The sequence below is a fragment of the Triturus cristatus genome, chromosome 7 (assembly GCF_964204655.1).
Source record: "Triturus cristatus chromosome 7, aTriCri1.1, whole genome shotgun sequence".
Taxonomy (NCBI): Eukaryota; Metazoa; Chordata; class Amphibia; order Caudata; family Salamandridae; genus Triturus; species Triturus cristatus.
Genome location: NC_140590.1, coordinates 437,461,603 through 437,474,490, shown reverse-complemented (window position 1 = coordinate 437,474,490; position 12,888 = coordinate 437,461,603).

The following is a 12,888-nucleotide window of genomic DNA, read 5'->3' as shown; positions in this document are numbered from 1 at the left end:
AATAAAAAATCCTATTAGGATTGGCATGTTAAGCAGTAAAGTTGAGGTGATTGATTCCTTCAATTTTTTATCCCCACCTGGTGAAAGTGTCTATACATTAGGCAAAAAATAGGTATATACTTGTGGCTTTGCAGTCACATTTATGTTGGAGAGAACGTGAAACGGTAGCGGGTGAAGTGAGGGTGTCATGATTACCTGAAAAAGGATAAAACAATAGATGCCATATTCTGCATGATATCTATGATCAATTATAATTGTCTATATGCAAGGTATTTAGACATTGTGGAGCACCTAGTGAACTGTTATGGTGCCTAGTGGGGTGCAGTCCTGCTTTATTTGATGTCTTGCTGTGACTCTTCATTAATCGAGCAGTAACCACAGTCTTTGAGTATAGTGAATGGAAATGCCCTTGTTTGTGTAAGGCACTTAATTTTAGCTGTGTGATACTTCTGGGCGGTGCCCTGAGATGAAGTCCCTTGTGCTGGGGTATAGCGGTACAAAAGGGGGTGGTGATGGACGGAGCATCAGAACCAATCAAACACTCACACCCAGTCAACAGATCCGGGTTTGATCCATCACCGTTCTTTAGCCCACTCTGCCACCCCAGTTCAGACATGGCCATATGCAAATCAGTCTGACCCTGTGCCTCATGGGAACAGTCCAGCCCGAACTGCCAAGCCATGCCTTCCCTGGACCGGAAAAAAGCTTCCTAGGACCGGTTTCTGGCATTTCAGCCGTCTTCAGCCAGGCTTGCTTGGATCCAGTGGCAAAGTGAGCAAGGGACTCACGTCTGAGCATACCCTGCCAATTTATGGCGAACAAAGCGGTACAAAAGGGGGTGGTGATGGACGGAGCATCAGAACCAATCAAACACTCACACCCAGTCAACAGATCCGGGTTTGATCCATCACCGTTCTTTAGCCCACTCTGCCACCCCAGTTCAGACATGGCCATATGCAAATCAGTCTGACCCTGTGCCTCATGGGAACAGTCCAGCCCGAACTGCCAAGCCATGCCTTCCCTGGACCGGAAAAAAGCTTCCTAGGACCGGTTTCTGGCATTTCAGCCGTCTTCAGCCAGGCTTGCTTGGATCCAGTGGCAAAGTGAGCAAGGGACTCACGTCTGAGCATACCCTGCCAATTTATGGCGAACAAAGCGGTACAAAAGGGGGTGGTGATGGACGGAGCATCAGAACCAATCAAACACTCACACCCAGTCAACAGATCCGGGTTTGATCCATCACCGTTCTTTAGCCCACTCTGCCACCCCAGTTCAGACATGGCCATATGCAAATCAGTCTGACCCTGTGCCTCATGGGAACAGTCCAGCCCGAACTGCCAAGCCATGCCTTCCCTGGACCGGAAAAAAGCTTCCTAGGACCGGTTTCTGGCATTTCAGCCGTCTTCAGCCAGGCTTGCTTGGATCCAGTGGCAAAGTGAGCAAGGGACTCACGTCTGAGCATACCCTGCCAATTTATGGCGAACAAAGCGGTACAAAAGGGGGTGGTGATGGACGGAGCATCAGAACCAATCAAACACTCACACCCAGTCAACAGATCCGGGTTTGATCCATCACCGTTCTTTAGCCCACTCTGCCACCCCAGTTCAGACATGGCCATATGCAAATCAGTCTGACCCTGTGCCTCATGGGAACAGACCAGCCCGAACTGCCAAGCCATGCCTTCCCTGGACCGGAAACAAGCTTCCTAGGACCGGTTTCTGGCATTTCAGCCGTCTTCAGCCAGGCTTGCTTGGATCCAGTGGCAAAGTGAGCAAGGGACTCACGTCTGAGCATACCCTGCCAATTTATGGCGAACAAAGCGGTACAAAAGGGGGTGGTGATGGACGGAGCATCAGAACCAATCAAACACTCACACCCAGTCAACAGATCCGGGTTTGATCCATCACCGTTCTTTAGCCCACTCTGCCACCCCAGTTCAGACATGGCCATATGCAAATCAGTCTGACCCTGTGCCTCATGGGAACAGTCCAGCCCGAACTGCCAAGCCATGCCTTCCCTGGACCGGAAACAAGCTTCCTAGGACCGGTTTCTGGCATTTCAGCCGTCTTCAGCCAGGCTTGCTTGGATCCAGTGGCAAAGTGAGCAAGGGACTCACGTCTGAGCATACCCTGCCAATTTATGGCGAACAAAGCGGTACAAAAGGGGGTGGTGATGGACGGAGCATCAGAACCAATCAAACACTCACACCCAGTCAACAGATCCGGGTTTGATCCATCACCGTTCTTTAGCCCACTCTGCCACCCCAGTTCAGACATGGCCATATGCAAATCAGTCTGACCCTGTGCCTCATGGGAACAGTCCAGCCCGAACTGCCAAGCCATGCCTTCCCTGGACCGGAAACAAGCTTCCTAGGACCGGTTTCTGGCATTTCAGCCGTCTTCAGCCAGGCTTGCTTGGATCCAGTGGCAAAGTGAGCAAGGGACTCACGTCTGAGCATACCCTGCCAATTTATGGCGAACAAAGCGGTACAAAAGGGGGTGGTGATGGACGGAGCATCAGAACCAATCAAACACTCACACCCAGTCAACAGATCCGGGTTTGATCCATCACCGTTCTTTAGCCCACTCTGCCACCCCAGTTCAGACATGGCCATATGCAAATCAGTCTGACCCTGTGCCTCATGGGAACAGACCAGCCCGAACTGCCAAGCCATGCCTTCCCTGGACCGGAAACAAGCTTCCTAGGACCGGTTTCTGGCATTTCAGCCGTCTTCAGCCAGGCTTGCTTGGATCCAGTGGCAAAGTGAGCAAGGGACTCACGTCTGAGCATACCCTGCCAATTTATGGCGAACAAAGCGGTACAAAAGGGGGTGGTGATGGACGGAGCATCAGAACCAATCAAACACTCACACCCAGTCAACAGATCCGGGTTTGATCCATCACCGTTCTTTAGCCCACTCTGCCACCCCAGTTCAGACATGGCCATATGCAAATCAGTCTGACCCTGTGCCTCATGGGAACAGTCCAGCCCGAACTGCCAAGCCATGCCTTCCCTGGACCGGAAACAAGCTTCCTAGGACCGGTTTCTGGCATTTCAGCCGTCTTCAGCCAGGCTTGCTTGGATCCAGTGGCAAAGTGAGCAAGGGACTCACGTCTGAGCATACCCTGCCAATTTATGGCGAACAAAGCGGTACAAAAGGGGGTGGTGATGGACGGAGCATCAGAACCAATCAAACACTCACACCCAGTCAACAGATCCGGGTTTGATCCATCACCGTTCTTTAGCCCACTCTGCCACCCCAGTTCAGACATGGCCATATGCAAATCAGTCTGACCCTGTGCCTCATGGGAACAGTCCAGCCCGAACTGCCAAGCCATGCCTTCCCTGGACCGGAAACAAGCTTCCTAGGACCGGTTTCTGGCATTTCAGCCGTCTTCAGCCAGGCTTGCTTGGATCCAGTGGCAAAGTGAGCAAGGGACTCACGTCTGAGCATACCCTGCCAATTTATGGCGAACAAAGCGGTACAAAAGGGGGTGGTGATGGACGGAGCATCAGAACCAATCAAACACTCACACCCAGTCAACAGATCCGGGTTTGATCCATCACCGTTCTTTAGCCCACTCTGCCACCCCAGTTCAGACATGGCCATATGCAAATCAGTCTGACCCTGTGCCTCATGGGAACAGTCCAGCCCGAACTGCCAAGCCATGCCTTCCCTGGACCGGAAACAAGCTTCCTAGGACCGGTTTCTGGCATTTCAGCCGTCTTCAGCCAGGCTTGCTTGGATCCAGTGGCAAAGTGAGCAAGGGACTCACGTCTGAGCATACCCTGCCAATTTATGGCGAACAAAGCGGTACAAAAGGGGGTGGTGATGGACGGAGCATCAGAACCAATCAAACACTCACACCCAGTCAACAGATCCGGGTTTGATCCATCACCGTTCTTTAGCCCACTCTGCCACCCCAGTTCAGACATGGCCATATGCAAATCAGTCTGACCCTGTGCCTCATGGGAACAGTCCAGCCCGAACTGCCAAGCCATGCCTTCCCTGGACCGGAAACAAGCTTCCTAGGACCGGTTTCTGGCATTTCAGCCGTCTTCAGCCAGGCTTGCTTGGATCCAGTGGCAAAGTGAGCAAGGGACTCATGTCTGAGCATACCCTGCCAATTTATGGCGAACAAAGCGGTACAAAAGGGGGTGGTGATGGACGGAGCATCAGAACCAATCAAACACTCACACCCAGTCAACAGATCCGGGTTTGATCCATCACCGTTCTTTAGCCCACTCTGCCACCCCAGTTCAGACATGGCCATATGCAAATCAGTCTGACCCTGTGCCTCATGGGAACAGTCCAGCCCGAACTGCCAAGCCATGCCTTCCCTGGACCGGAAACAAGCTTCCTAGGACCGGTTTCTGGCATTTCAGCCGTCTTCAGCCAGGCTTGCTTGGATCCAGTGGCAAAGTGAGCAAGGGACTCACGTCTGAGCATACCCTGCCAATTTATGGCGAACAAAGCGGTACAAAAGGGGGTGGTGATGGACGGAGCATCAGAACCAATCAAACACTCACACCCAGTCAACAGATCCGGGTTTGATCCATCACCGTTCTTTAGCCCACTCTGCCACCCCAGTTCAGACATGGCCATATGCAAATCAGTCTGACCCTGTGCCTCATGGGAACAGTCCAGCCCGAACTGCCAAGCCATGCCTTCCCTGGACCGGAAACAAGCTTGTATGACATTGTTCTGCATTCTGTCCATCAATTGTTGTTTTTGCATTTGTCACCCCGAGTGGAAAGGGTATGCTCAGACGTGAGTCCCTTGCTCTCCATGCCACTGGAATCAAGCTATCCTGGCTGACGAGGGCTGAAAGCCCGAAACCGGTCCTAGGATGCTTGTTTCCAGTCCAGGGAGGACCTGGCTTGGCAGTTCGGGCTGGACTGTTCCCATGGGGCACAGGGTCAAGACTGATTTGCATATGGCTGGGTTCAAACTGGAATGGCATGGTGAGCAAAAAAACGATGGATTTAGGCCCAGATCTCTGTACTGGGGTGAATGTATGACATTGTTCTGCATTCTGTCCATCAATTGTTGTTTTTGCATTTGTCACCCCGAGTGGAAAGGGTATGCTCAGACGTGAGTCCCTTGCTCTCCATGCCACTGGAATCAAGCTATCCTGGCTGACGAGGGCTGAAAGCCCGAAACCGGTCCTAGGATGCTTGTTTCCAGTCCAGGGAGGACCTGGCTTGGCAGTTCGGGCTGGACTGTTCCCATGGGGCACAGGGTCAAGACTGATTTGCATATGGCTGGGTTCAAACTGGAATGGCATGGTGAGCAAAAAAACGATGGATTTAGGCCCAGATCTCTGTACTGGGGTGAATGTATGACATTGTTCTGCATTCTGTCCATCAATTTTTGTTTTTGCATTTGTCACCCCGAGTGGAAAGGGTATGCTCAGACGTGAGTCCCTTGCTCTCCATGCCACTGGAATCAAGCTATCCTGGCTGACGAGGGCTGAAAGCCCGAAACCGGTCCTAGGATGCTTGTTTCCAGTCCAGGGAGGACCTGGCTTGGCAGTTCGGGCTGGACTGTTCCCATGGGGCACAGGGTCAAGACTGATTTGCATATGGCTGGGTTCAAACTGGAATGGCATGGTGAGCAAAAAAACGATGGATTTAGGCCCAGATCTCTGTACTGGGGTGAATGTATGACATTGTTCTGCATTCTGTCCATCAATTGTTGTTTTTGCATTTGTCACCCCGAGTGGAAAGGGTATGCTCAGACGTGAGTCCCTTGCTCTCCATGCCACTGGAATCAAGCTATCCTGGCTGACGAGGGCTGAAAGCCCGAAACCGGTCCTAGGATGCTTGTTTCCAGTCCAGGGAGGACCTGGCTTGGCAGTTCGGGCTGGACTGTTCCCATGGGGCACAGGGTCAAGACTGATTTGCATATGGCTGGGTTCAAACTGGAATGGCATGGTGAGCAAAAAAACGATGGATTTAGGCCCAGATCTCTGTACTGGGGTGAATGTATGACATTGTTCTGCATTCTGTCCATCAATTGTTGTTTTTGCATTTGTCACCCCGAGTGGAAAGGGTATGCTCAGACGTGAGTCCCTTGCTCTCCATGCCACTGGAATCAAGCTATCCTGGCTGACGAGGGCTGAAAGCCCGAAACCGGTCCTAGGATGCTTGTTTCCAGTCCAGGGAGGACCTGGCTTGGCAGTTCGGGCTTGACTGTTCCCATGGGGCACAGGGTCAAGACTGATTTGCATATGGCTGGGTTCAAACTGGAATGGCATGGTGAGCAAAAAAACGATGGATTTAGGCCCAGATCTCTGTACTGGGGTGAATGTATGACATTGTTCTGCATTCTGTCCATCAATTGTTGTTTTTGCATTTGTCACCCCGAGTGGAAAGGGTATGCTCAGACGTGAGTCCCTTGCTCTCCATGCCACTGGAATCAAGCTATCCTGGCTGACGAGGGCTGAAAGCCCGAAACCGGTCCTAGGATGCTTGTTTCCAGTCCAGGGAGGACCTGGCTTGGCAGTTCGGGCTGGACTGTTCCCATGGGGCACAGGGTCAAGACTGATTTGCATATGGCTGGGTTCAAACTGGAATGGCATGGTGAGCAAAAAAACGATGGATTTAGGCCCAGATCTCTGTACTGGGGTGAATGTATGACATTGTTCTGCATTCTGTCCATCAATTGTTGTTTTTGGGGTATAGCTCTAGGTTAAAAGGGGGACCTCGTAATAATAGTGGTGTCCCTCTTGGTATGTTGGGCAAATGTTCCGTAACTAATTGCCTCAAAGATCACGGCAAGTCAATTGCACTCTGAATAATGTGGTCAGCCATTCTTAACGTGACTTCTAAGGGATTGTGGCTCTTGGTGTGCCTCTAAATAATCTACATTCTGTGCACTTGTTTAAAAAGGCATGGCGTGACCCTTTGCAGTAAAAGATCGGAGAAGCCGATCGTAAAGGGGAGAGCTGGGCTTTGTGCATTGCCTCTAAACAGCCACACATAAAGATAGCTTATGTGTGACTGATGGGCCATCCACATCCTGATGGGCCATCCTGGGCAGGATGGGAGGGAGGAGCTGACACTTACACTTGAATAGGTTGTGTACTATCCCACACAAAGAGCTGCATACTCCCCTGTAGTGAGTCTGGAGCCAGGGCAGAAAGGGCAAGGACTATGTGCACTTCAAATGCCTCTCTTTTGAAGTCTCCCCCATTTCAAAGGCACAGCTGGCTATAGGTAGTTGGCCTCTGACACCAGCAACTCAGTACACTTCTGGACCTATGGATACTCTGCCAGGAAGGACTGCTGTGCTGCTGAAGGAACTATCATTCTGCTGAATTGCTACTGTGCTGGACTCCTGCTCTGCTGAGCTGACCTGTTGCCGGCTGCCCGCTTGCCTGGGAGAGAGAAGGACTGGAGCTGCATCCCTCCAACCTAGAACCAATGTGACTCAAAGGACTTGTCTGCTTTCCTTCTATTTTGAAGACTCAGGGACCATCTAAGACTTCCAACCATTCGCCTACAGCACCTGGACTCTGCCATCTGAGAATCTTACCATGTCAAGTGGAGCCAATTCAGTCCTGGGCCCCTAGAAATAGACATAAAGTGCTGCTTCCGTGAAAATCCACGCAATGCCGTTATTGCGCGGCTCGGAACCGGCGCATATTCCTCGATGCCGATGCATCGCCGCTGCCACAAGGACAGAAGACATTGCATCGCCAACTGTGCAGCGCATTGCCTCCAGTTCCCGATGCATCCTCGACTTGCGTGACTTGATGACGAAGCATCGCCTGCATTTTGTGGTTCGACGACGATGCATCTCATAATTACATGTCTGGGAACCGTTGCATTGCCTACATCTGAAGAGATCAACGAGGATTTCCTCTGCTCCACGCATCGGACCCTCGCTGATGATCCAACAAGGTTCTTTGCAGTAATGTTATTGTTAAGTATTAGAATAAGATAAAAACTATGTTTGAAAACAAAACAGTCAAACTTATAGGTTATAGTTTAGTGACCTAACTATAACTTGCATCCCTGCCATGCATTGCTTATAACCTCACGATGACCATGCGTTCTAAAAAACATGTAGATGATCTGCGTTGTTGTAAGGAAACAGAGGCTGTTCTGTTTCCTCACAACGACGTGCACCGCCCCTCAGAGACGACGTGAAGCAGGAACCACAAGGAGAGAGGAACCACGAGGAGGGAGAGGTAAGGGGGATTGGGCATGGGGTGGTTTTTTTCTAGGGTTTAGGGTAGTGCAGTGGTGTTTGGGTAGTGTAGGGGTCGTGCTGGGGGTAGTGTTTTAGGATTTAGGGTAGTGCAGTGGTATTTGGGTAGTGTAGGGGGTCGTGCTGGGGTAGTGTTTTAGGGTTTAGGGTAGTGCAGTGGTGTTTGAGTAGTGTAGGGGGTCATGCTGGTGGTAGTGTTTTAGGGTTTAGGGTAGTACAGTAGTGTTTGTGTAGTGTAGGGGGTCGTGCTGGGGTAGTGTTTTATGGTTTAGGGTAGTGCAGTGGTGTTTGGGTAGTGTAGGGGGTCGTGCTGGGGGTAGATTTAGGGTGTAGGGTAGTGCAGTGGTGTTTGGGTAGTGTAGGGAGTCGTGCTAGGGGTAGTGTTTTAGGGTTTAGGGTAGTGCAGTGGTGTTTGTGTAGTGTAGGGGTTGTGCTGGGGGTAGTGTTTTAGGGTTTATGGTAGTGCAGTAGTGTTTGGATAGTGTAGGGGTAGTGCTGGGGTAGTGTTTTAGGGTTTAGGGTAGTGCAGTGGTGTTTGTATAGTGTAGGAGTAGTGCTGTGGTAGTGTTTTAGGGTTTAGGGTGGTGCAGTGGTGTTTGTGTAGTGTAGGGGGTTGTGTTTTAGGGTTTAGGGTTGTGCAGTGGTGTTTGGGTAGTGAAGGGGTCGTGCTGGGGGTAGTGTTTTAGGGTTTAGGGTAGTGCAGTTGTGTTTAGTGAAGGGGGTTGTGCTGGGGGTAGTGTTTCAGGGTTTAGGGTAGTGCAGTGGTGTTTGTGTAGTGTAGGGGGTCATGCTGGGGGTAGATTTAGTGTTTAGGGTAGAGCAGCGGTGTTTGTGTAGTGTAGGGGGTCGTTCTGGGGTAGTGTTTTAGGGTTTAAGGCAGTGCAGTGGTGTTTGTGTAGTGAAGGGGCTCATGCTGGGGGTAGTGTTCTAGGGTTTAGGGTAGTGCAGTAGTGTTTGTGTAGTGTAGGGGGTTGTGCTGGGGTAGATTTAGGGTTTAGGGTAGTGCAGTGGTGTTTGGGTAGTGTAGGGAGTCGTGCTGGTGATATTGTTTTAGGGTTTAGGGTAGTGCAGTTATGTTTGGGTAGTGTAGGGTGTTGTGCTGGGGGTAGTGTTTTAGGGTTCAGGGTAGTGCAGTGGTGTTTGTGTAGTGTAGGGGGTTGTGCTGGGGTAGATTTAGGGTTTAGGGTAGTGCAGTGGTGTTTGGGTAGTGTAGGGAGTCGTGCTGGTGATATTGTTTTAGGGTTTAGGGTAGTGCAGTTATGTTTGGCAGAGTGTAGGGTGTTGTGCTGGGGGTAGTGGTTTAGGGTGCAGGGTAGTACAGTGGTGTTTGGGTAGTGGAGGGGGTAGTGTATTAGGGTTTAGGGTAGTGTGCTCAACCAGCCACAATATCCGTGGACATAGGGGATCCTGACTCTTTTGAACGCTCCGCCAATTGAATAATTTGGGTCAAGGGCCCTATCACGTCCAAGACCTATCAATTCCTTTCTTGGGATCCCTCATATACTTGGAGAAAAAGGTACATAGTTTCTCATCAATTTCAGGCGTGTGTGCCACCTTCCCCTTCAGTGAGGGCCTGGGGCATTCTCCCCTCATCCTATTCCTGACCTCCCTTTCAAGGGGTTGATGGATTTTCCCCACCACATACTCTGCCACTTTGGTGTCAGGGGTCCACTCCGCTGACCTAGGATGGTAAATTTGGGTAAGCTCAAACATGTCCGAGTGGACCCCGTCCCCAACCCGGGACTGAGAGGAGTGGGACTCTGGATGCCAGGGACGCCCCGAGTCCTTATCCTCATCGGAGGAGAAATCGTCTTCCGATACACCCTCTCCCTCTAAGGGAAATCTGCCGTTGTGGTCTACAATAGTGGTGACAGCGTCGCAATTTTCTCCGGACTCCTCCTCCTCCCAGCAGGGTGCATGTTTTAGCGTTCGCACACTCTTCAGGAAGGTCTCCGTAAGTTTATCAAATCCTTCCAAGTGCCCCGTGTTATACTTAACGGCCCTTTTATTCCCCATCTTGGAGCTACTGGGTGCCGCCACCACCAGATCTGGGTCACTCAACACCCCAGGGATGCTTTTCGCCAGCTTATCAACCTGTTCCTTAAGAGGAGCCAGCGCCCTAGAGATAGCCAGAGAGAGGGCTTGGTCCACTGCTGGAGGGAGAAGTTAGGGGGCCATTCCTCCTCCACTTCCTGGTAGGGGGAGTAAAAATGGTCTTCTGGAGAAGACATGATAGCAGAGGGTGTGAGCACAGAACAAATGCCCTTAAAATCCTTAAGGCAGCCCCCTCGCTGGTGCTCCAACAGCTGGGCTTTCCCCGAAGCTGTTATAAGAATAGACTGAGGTGCAATACCAATTACCACCACCAGGTGGTGCTGGTCACTAACGTGGCCGTGTGGGTCAAAATTAGACGAGGGTTGGTCGGAAATCAAGCGGACACTAAAGGAGTGACCAGATTCCCAAATGCGCGTAAAGATCAGCGGGATCGCTCGATGGAGCTGCCTCACTCTGACCAGACGTGCCTGACAGGATCTCACCACGCGCAGAGCACACAGCGGGAGAAACTGCGAGGGGGAGAACGCTCTCAGGCAAGAGCCTGCTGCACCGGGAAGATGAAACAATACCAAGGCAATAATGCTAATAACACAAGAAAGCGCTATACAAACAGCAACAACGTCAGATTAAGCCAAGAATGTAAAGAATGCAATTAACTGACGAGCAGTGAAGAAAGAGGAAGCGGAAGGGACGTCACGATATTATATACGATGGACTGTGATATGATTGGACTATAGTTGCCTTGGAGACTGCCCTCCTAATGGTTCATGGGTTGTGTAGTCTTTTGTTTAATGATTGTTGTGTTACGTTTTCTTTGAACTGCTATTCAAATAAAGTGAGGAAAGATATGCATAATCCTCGCCTCCGTCCTGCCATAGAATTCAATAAACTTTATTCACGTATATCGTAAATTTAACCAGCAAATTGCAGGCCCAGTAGCAATTTTAAAGAGGGCCACAGGTGTTTAACACAAAACTGTAGACCCACACAACTTTATTTTGGTCTCCCCTGTGCTCTCTATGCCTGCAATATTAGGGCATGCGATCTCGAGGATTCTATTTTTTGACAGCTGTTTTAATGAAACGTTCACACTCTCTGTGTCTCCTTGCAACTCTGGGCCTTCTTCTTAGATTCTGACAGTAACACTTATTTCCTTGTTACATCATTAACATTTTTGCTGCTACTTAGTTTTAAAATTCGAATTTTTATATTATTTTTGGACATTTTAATTATCTTTTTTGTATATGTGTGGTATGTATGTCCTGCTTTTATGATTATATTTTAACCAAATAAAGTAAATTCTCACTGTGATTCCATCAAGAAGGCATTCAGATGTGTCACACATTTGCCATAAATTCAGAATGTTAGCACTCTAGTTGTTCATTAGATCACTGTAGTAAAGCTACTGCTCACCAGGGAGTTAACTGGAAGTCTACTGCTGGTATTGAAAGTGATTGTTTCAGTCTGCATGTCAGAATTTTCTAATGAAATAGAAGAGGATTTGAGATCTCACTTAAAACATGCCCTAAATTTTCTTTCTGCAGCACTAACCATAATTTCTATGACAAAATGAACCCGATCGTTTTGTTCCTTTTTAAATTAAATGTTTTAAGTGTTACCAGTTTATTCCAATCAAGATAGCTTCAGGTGTGCCATACTTTTGTCGTAAGTAAGGCTGTTAGCGTTCTAGTTGTTCTTTAGAACACTCTGGGAAGCTGCAGTAGAACACAAAGGCATCAACTGACAGGCTGCTCCTGTTGAAATATAACACGAAGATATTTGAGATCTCACTTAAAACATGTCTTAATTTTTCTTTCTACAGCACTAACCATAATTTCTATGACAAAATGAACCCCCTCATTTTGTTCCTTTTTAAATTAAATGTTTTAAGTGTTACCAGTTTATTCCAATCAAGATGGCTTCAGGTGTGCCATACTTTTGTCATAAGTAAGGCTGTTAGTGCGCTGGTTGTTCTTTAGAACACTCTGGGAAGCTGCAGTAGAACACAAAGGCATCAACTGACAGGCTGCTCCTGTTGAAATATAACAGGAAGATATTTGAGATCTCACTTAAAACATGTCCTAATTTTTCTTTCTACAACACTGACCATAATTTCTATGACAAAATAAACCCCCTCATTTTGTTCCTTTTTAAATTAAATGTTTTAAGAGTTACCAGTTTATTCCAATCAAAATGGCTTCAGGTGTGCCATAATTTTGTCATAAGTAAGACTATTAGCGCTCTAGTTGTTCTTTAGAACACTCTGGGAAGCTGAAGTAGAACACAAAGGAATCAACTGACAGTCTCTGCCCTTGCTGGATGTACATGATTTACTGAGAATGACAGACTTCATTCTCACATGACTGAGAAAGATAATGTGAATTTACAGAAAATATGCTCTCATTTTAGCTTCAGTTTTCTCTCAAACATGATTCATGATATCCCAGCAGGTAAAATCACCTTAGAAAACACCACAATTCCTGAAATTAGTATGGTACCATCAACAAATAAATTCTGATGTAACTAAAGTCTGTTATCACCCTTTATAGTTCTCCTTTTGGTAACCCTCAAAATCTTCGATTCACTACAAGGCATTTCAATGGGGTACTATCATG